Source organism: Haliotis rufescens, unplaced genomic scaffold (genome assembly GCF_023055435.1).
Source record: "Haliotis rufescens isolate VD_foot unplaced genomic scaffold, xgHalRufe1.0.p SCAF_34, whole genome shotgun sequence".
NCBI lineage: Eukaryota > Metazoa > Mollusca > Gastropoda > Lepetellida > Haliotidae > Haliotis > Haliotis rufescens.
In genome coordinates this window covers 4,464,609-4,473,022 of record NW_025964046.1, presented here as the reverse complement: position 1 = coordinate 4,473,022, position 8,414 = coordinate 4,464,609, and the positions used below count along the sequence as shown (strand labels likewise).

The window sequence follows — 8,414 nt, the reverse complement described above, 5'->3', positions numbered from 1 at the left end:
AAAGCCGTTGCGGTTCTGCGCGTGTGTTAGTGAATGAGTTTCGTGAAATCGTTAATCTACAGAGGTACTTCCTGTATGTTTTGCACACGGTCGATTGCCGAATATTAGAATACAGGGGAAACAAACAGCGCATGTCCGGGTTAATTAAGCGATAGAGGATATTTCAAGTGTCGAGTTTAGTATCATGTTACTCTCATCGAATGGCGAGGGAAAGGAGATATTTTCACGAGAGACGTAGCCACAAGTGAAAATATCTTCTTTCACCCGTCACGAGATGAGAGAAACATGATATTTGACTCGACACCTGAAATATCCTATCTATTATATACATTTTGTGTAGTTGTCTATCGGAAAACTTAATTATTTCATTGCAAATGTTAAATCTTGAAACGTAAATTCTCCCTACCTAACACGCAGGGACGTTTTACCACCCATTGTAATTCCGACTTAAAATGTAGTTTCGTGTTTGTCATATCTTAAAACATATGAACAAAATTAACAAAAAATATTTAGGTTCACGGAAATTCATTGCCATACATTTGGATATAATTATATACAAAATCAAATTTGTTAACACATTTTCTTGGGTACAATGTGTGAAGCCCATTTCTGGTGTCCCCCGCCGTGATATTGCTGGGATATTGCTAAAAGCGGCGTAAAACCATACTCAGTCAGACAGTCAGTTAGTGAAATCTATGAGACAGCTGTTGGAAGCGAAAGAATACACTGGCGCTTTGCTAAACGACCAGTCTGGATTGACGAGTTACGTGAGAAATTTACAGTTTTTAACGAAACATTTTCAAGAGAATAACAAACGGCAAGAAGCTACATTAACTCCAGAAGCGACAATAACTCCAGAAATAACGGGGCGGTCGGATAGCCTAGTGGTTAAAGCGTTCGCTCGTCACGCCGAAGACCCGGGTTCGATTCCCGACAAGGGTACAATGTGTCAAGCCCATTTCTAGTGTCCCCGCCTTGATATTGCTGGAATATTGCTAAAAGGGGCGTAAAACCATATTCACTCACTCACTCCAGAAATGGCCATCTGTCATTATTTTGCCATGTCAAGTGGAACAAACGTAAAATGGACGAAAACAGTTTGTTTACGGGGTAGACATTTGCGATAAAGAAAGACATTTTGCGGGGAGGTAACTCTTGTATCACAATAGTTCCATACAAGTGTTATATTCACTGCAGTAAAATATAAAGTGTTATGTTCACTGCAACGGAAATATACAACGTCTTTCACACTGAAGTATATAATAAATGATTATATTAATGTTTGAGTGAGTTTGTCAATGTATAACCCTTTAAATTTAAATGCTGCGTATGCCTAGTACATTTTAATGGTCAATAAAGTTCAAAATTTACATTGGTAAACAGCAGTATCAAGCGATCTTTGTCCGCTTGTGTTGCCTTTTTGTATACTTTTCAGCCGAGACTTAAAACAACGCCAGTGTAGATTTGGGTGAAGTTAACATCGTCCATATCACACTCTTGGTTTTACGCCGAAGACCCTGGTTCGATTCCCGACATGGGTACAATGTGTGAAGCCCATTTCTGGTGTCCCCCGCCGTGATATTGCTGGAATATTGCTAAAAGAGGCGTAAAACTATACTCAATCACTCACTGTTGGTTTGAGTTTTGTTCGTTTGTTTTCTGGACCAGACAATCCAGTGATTGACATCATGAGCATCGATCCACGAAATTGGGACACGATGCCATGCATCAACCAAGTCAGCGAGCCTGACCACCCGATCCCGTTAGTCGACTCTTACGACAAGCATAGTCGCCTTTAACGGCAAGCATGGGTTGCTGAAGACCTATTCTACCCTATTCTTTATCATGATCTTCACGGGTCCGTTCGCTAATCACCGTATCCCCGTGATGTCCTAAAGTGACCGGTACATTATTGTGAAATGAGCGTGTGCTGTCCATTCGGGACCAACTCGTGTTATTCCGGGACAAACCGAATAGCGACTCGTGCCCCTCACGTGGCCATTTTTGCGACCGGGTTCCGTCTTAACGCACCCGGGCATACCTAAAACAATGGTCAACTCGTTGCGTAATGGTTCACATATATTTTCCCATATATTATATATATATTTCAGATGCAATTTAAAGCACATCGGGACGTGCGGAATTATACAGTTTGATTGAACACATTTAACTGTGTCTTGGGTATATTATTAGATGCAGGACATATGTAAAATCAAAAATTATTTCTGAGGGATTCTTTGATGAAGAACTTGAAATCATACGCGCATTCTGGTTGGTTTGTCGTATTTTCGCACATAACATTCATCGATAGGGGAACGAGTCTTCTTGCAGGTGACGGAAAGGGGCGAGTGGTGACGAATGAAACCGAATAGCGGGTTACGGAAAGGGGCGAGTGGGGACGAATGGTGTGCCGCCATGTTATTGGTTGAAGAACGGCGTCAGATGGGCTATTGCATCCGGCAAACCTTTTCACTGTGTGGGAATATTTTTCCTTATATGTATTTATTTTTTAAATTTATAACAAATACGCATAATTCGGTATGAATAAAACGTCATTTTGATATTAAAATTGATCAAGACTTTGTCAGAACCCCTGGGTGTGAGGTAGGAAGAATTTACGTTTCAAGGTTTTACATTTCCAATAAAATACTTTAATTGTCCGGAGATATACCCAAAACATTTGGGTGAGATTTTTTTCCTTACAAGTATCTATTTCTTTTAATCTCAAACTTGTAACAAATATACACATTTCGGCATTGATAGAAGGTCATTTTGATCTTAAAGTTGATCAATACTATTTCTGAAGAACATAATTCGGCAGGCAGGTTCTGTCATCACGGAAGATGTAGAAATGATACAATCGCAATCTCATTAAAATCAGACCTCAGTTCTCGCTACCGCTAAACAAAGATCTGAGGACATCCCATTAGGGGTCACGTCAGAACGACCTTTTATCCGACTGATTTCTAATCATCCAACCTCGAAAACTTCAACACAGGGTATTCCGAACGATAGTTACGGGTTTAACGACCGAATCTATACAATCTAGACCATCTATTAGCCATTCCAGAATGTTCTTTTGTTCAGGTTTCAAATTTGTGGATTTGTCAAAATATGTTTCGAAGCGTAGTTGCCAATTTGAAATTAGTGCCGTAAAGCACGAGAAAGCTGCCTTCTGATTGATCATTTCATTGGTCGGTCAAAGTTCGCGCAAGGTCGTTCTGACGTGACCCGTAATGGGTTGTCCTCAGATCTTTGTTTAGCGGTAGCGAGAACTAAGATCTGATTTTAATGAGATTGATACAATCGTCGACATGTGACAATAAATAAATTGTAGGTGATTCATGGCATTTTATGGGCTTACCAAGAAATATTTTTTGAGTTTGATGTTCGCATAAACCGAAAAAATACCGACTCCACCCACTAACGGACTATTGTTTCCTGATTGGGTGGTGCAAGGCTTAAGTTTCATTATTGTGCTGAATGACGTCATTGACCGTGCTGTTGTCCACAGTTTTGTGCGTTATTGATTAATTCTACCATGACATTGATGAATGCTTGATTCTGATTGGTTAAAAAGAGGTTTCCTTTTTGCTACGGAAACCCCTTTCAAATATATTAAGCCTTTTCACAAAAAAACGTGCGTATGAATACATAGATGATTCATAGAAAATGGCTGCCGATCGATCACCCAGCACTCTGTGAAGTCATTATTGTTGACGTTTTTATTGATAAGAATTGACTTCAATATATGTTTGCGTTTGTGGCGGTATCGTGGCGGTCTGGAAATAGACAAAGCAATGATCGATAGCATGAGCAGCGGGCCAGCGAGCTCTGCCCCCTTCTTCCAGCCATGACCCTTTCAGCCATCTTTTACCAGAATTGGTCTTCAGCAACCCATGCTTGTCTTAAGGGGCGACTATGCTTGCACTAATTGACACTAAATAGTCAATTCATCGTTATTTTAGTTGAAAAAGTGTCACCAAATAATTTTTAAGAATGTATTTTTTGTAACACAACATGATGAATATGATAAAAAAATGGGGGATGCGCACTCCCATCCCCCCGATCCTGTATGGGGTCAGGCCTTTACGATGAGGCCTGGCAATTATTTCAGGAAAAAAGGGACATACCGTATTCGACGTAATAAGCGCCCCGCTCTAATAAGCGCCCATATTTGCTAATATATTTAATAGCTAGTGAACAATCCTAATTAGCACCCCTTCCGATTGACCAATGTACACAAGACTTATTTATTCGTGTATAATACACACTCGTGTGTTATATGCACCCTTAATTATGGGCAATTAAATTATTGAAAAAATATCTGTCGTGTATAATACGCACAGACTTTTCTTTTGTATCATTTCAGGCTGTTAGCATAAACCGCGAAATTTACGATCTTTCAACTTTGTTTTTTGTTCTCACGAAAATTATATTCTAATAAGGGCCCCATATTTCTAATTTTGAGAGCGCCGTGGGCGCTTATTAAGTCGAATACGGTAAAAACATCGAAAGATTTTATGACGCTTCAAGAGTTGATACGTTCCCGTTACTCATGGGCTTTGTAATCAGTTCGACTACCGAATAGCAGTTTGAGAAGAAATTATGGTTGTCTACGTGTTAACGAGAAATTATACTTTTTTGGTCATATTTGTATACGAGTCAACCGGTTGAAAGCGTGTGGACAAGGCCGCCATCGAACACGGAATATACCTAAATGTACTCGATTATTGTTGCACACCGGCAGTCAGTTTATAAACGTTTGGCCAATCTGATTACGGGAAAGCCAGAGTTTGTTATGAAGGGATCTGCCAATGTGTTTGTGAACGTGTGTCTGAATTAACGAGCTACCGGCCCCACTTTTGCTATGTCCCAAACAAGCAAGGAATGCATTCTGAACGATCAAGCTCCTCGCAGCGATAGCCCGTTCGCGGAGCTCTCTATACTATGTTACCGAGAGTGTAACGAAGGTGTCACGCGCTGGGAAGGAGCTTGGTGAACCATCCGCAAAGGGAGGTAAGCACGATATGCGAGGACCGGGCGCAGCGGAGGCTATTTTTAGATCTGACGCTAGTCAAAAGGCGAAAGCGTTCGGCGATATCAAATGTATTGCTTGATTTTATATTTTTGTATTTAATGAAAGTAGATTAAAGCAAGAAATGAAAACACATTTGCAAAGAAGATTTGATTGCATTAAATATTTTAAACTTCACATGTGGTAGCAGGCGGTTCGGTAGTGTAGTGGTTATCACGCTCGCCTCACACGCGAGAGGTCCTGGGTTCGACCCCCAGCCGAACCAATACGTTTTTAACATTTGCCTATGTATGCATTTTTTATATTTACAGTTTCTTCTCATTTTATCAATTTATCAGACCCAAACTAATTAAATTTTACATTAATAATATATAATTCTGTAAATTGTTCACGCTCGAAAACAGGAAATTGCGATGTGTGCTTCTGTACAAACAAGATGGTGACCGACGTTTATCCATTGAACACATCTCTACCGGTTAATCTCTAATAGTTACAGATGTAAGGTAAAATGTACTACAGTCATGTCTCGTTAATCCGACACTCGGCTTTATCCGACACAAATGATGGGAACCGGTTGATTCAGTGCTATTTAGACCCGTGAATCAGAGAGTCTCGCCCTCCGACTCCGACACACCTAATTTGCAACGAAATACCGAAATCACTCATTAATCAGTCTTGTTAATCCGACACAGTGATCAGCGTACTCCGTGGTCATCTGCCCGCGAGTACACAGCCAGTGTTTTGATGCGAGACGAATCGGCTGGTAGCCGCATATTACAACGGCTGCAGAGATAAACTTGCTTTAAGTTTAACAATAAAAAAATAATGCTTTAAATACAAAGAAAACAGGATAAATCACATGCTTAGATTACCTCAATCTTATTAAAATCAGATACAAGTTCTCGCTCTCGACGAGGACATCCCATTACAGGTCACGTCAGAACAACGTTTCGCGAACTATGACCGACCAATGAAATTACCAACCGGAAGTCGACGTTAGCCACTTAGAAAGCAGCTTTCTTAAGCTTTGGGTACCAGTTTCAAAGTTGCGACTTCCATTCCAGACTATGCTTTTTAAAGTATTTTTGAATAAGTTATACAGTGCGTATTATGTTCTGGGTATTACGTCTGATACGTTTCGTTACGTTAAGCTAATTTGTATACCGCTATTTGTGTCTGTAAAGTCGGGCTCAACCCTATGAACAAAATTGGCCTCTTCGTACATATTTATACCAAGTATGTCACAGCTAGGGTATTGTTTTTCGTTTTTTGAGGAAAGTTGTTTCCAGTAACAAAATTAGGATTACCAGGTCCGTCTTTTTTCTTCACGCAGAGTTAAATTATGAAAAAAATGTAACTCACACTGAAAAATGTATACCCTTTAAAATACTTTTCTTTTCTTTTTTAAATTAAGATTTTTATGATATATCTATTTTTCTTTATTCAAATGTAGTATATCAACTATCAACAAAAACGTCATGTTTATATAATTTGATATATATTTGTTTCATCCACTGTGCAAACGGATTAAGGTACGTACGTTTGTCAATAAACACGGCAATTTATAAACCTAAACACGGAAATTTATATGCATAAACACGGTAATTTATATGCATAAACACGGTAATTTATATACATATAAACGGTAATTTATATACATAAACACGGTAATTTATATACATAAACACGGTAATTTATATACATAAACATGGTAATTTATATACACGGTAATTTATATACATAAACACGGTAATTTATATACACGGTAATTTATATACATAAACATGGTAATTTATATACACGGTAATTTATATACATAAACACGGTAATTTATATACATAAACACGGTAATTTATATACACGGTAATTTATATGCATAAACATGGTAATTTATAAGCATGTATATAATAGAGGCCAAAACTATCTCGTTGGTCAGTTTACGAGCACGGAATAGCGTACAGATTATGAGAGGCGCACGGACGGCCCAGTCGTCTTTGACGCCGCAATTCCCTGTGCAGAGTTGCGTCCCTTGGGCACACCAGAAACCTCATTCGAGACCAACTCGTGTTATTCCGGGACAAGCCGAATAGCGACTCGTGCCCCTTTCTAAGCTGGTTCCCGGCTCCCTATGCGCGTCGTCATCTTGCGCCAGGCTAGGATTCGGTACAGGCCAAAATTAAAAACACTCAGCGTGTTTGTTTGACGTCACATCCGGTTATTTTCAAAAATGGCTACCCTAATACAGGGGGACACACCTGTGAAAAGTGTGTTATCTTGCGTTTGCTGTGGTAAACCAAAACCTGGTGGCGTGCAATTTTATAGGGTAGAAACTAGACCAACAAAATCAACTGACAACAGTCTCGCTAATCTTTTGGAGCGCTACAGCGGATTAAAAGTGGTTCGTGGGTTGAATTCTAAGTGAAGACTAAAAAAAAATGCATTTATGAAATTCGATGATTTTGTATATTCCCATAAACCTAAAACAATTAGATCATGCCCTCTACATGGTTAAAATAGCTGCAACGTTATTATTGTTGACATATTTATTTACAAGAATTCACTACTATATTTTTTGCGGATTTACACAAAGTGTGCACACCAGCTTTTTCGTTTGCAAATACCACCATAAACTAAATTATTGAAGTCAACTCTGAAATAATCTATGTTCCATTGACATAATATACAAAGCTATCACGTTTCATGGATAGTTGCCAAACTATTGGTACCCAAATGTTTATGTTTTATTTGTTTGAAAATGTAAAGAGGCAACTTCTACCATAGCACCACTGCACATGTAACTGTCACGGTCGCTGTTCCGAGATGCACCACCGTACAATGTAACTGTCACGGTCGCTGTTCTAACATGCGTCGTAACCCACACAGGGCAACAAAGTCCTAAGAACAGTTAAGGTAAATATTATATAAAATGTAGACTGCAATCGTTTGATTTATGATTAATTGAGTGATCTTTGAAGATTTTATAGATTTTCGGGCAAGGAGGTCCATTTACACCTTGTCCAGAATGACGGCTTAAAAAATTCTTAAAAATGTTATGAAGTAGAGAAACTGACACAGGCTTTCCCCTTGAATGATCTAGAGGAACATATATGTCCCTCCTCTACAACCCTCACTTTGAAGTCGAATACAATTCAAACTGCACCACTCACAGAGACGCTTCACAGTTTTGAATACTGTGGGAAATTCCCTGTCATCCACTGGCATTTAGGGCCAAGCAAAACTACTGAAAATGACCTCTGAAAATTAGGTACAAAATAAATGTCGCCATCTTTTTACACGTTACTAAATTAGCACTCACGGCGTTATTTACAACATGTTTTTGAAATAATAATTTCGGCTATTTATTCGGAGAAATGAA

At 39.0% G+C, this 8,414-nt stretch overlaps 1 non-coding gene across 1 annotated transcript; it reads left to right on the top strand.

Moving 5' to 3' along the window:
- Nucleotides 1–5,230: 5,230 nt before the first annotated feature.
- Nucleotides 5,231–5,303, top strand: Trnav-cac. The gene has a single exon. It is a non-coding gene; the product is annotated as a tRNA-Val (tRNA).
- Nucleotides 5,304–8,414: the final 3,111 nt, after the last annotated feature.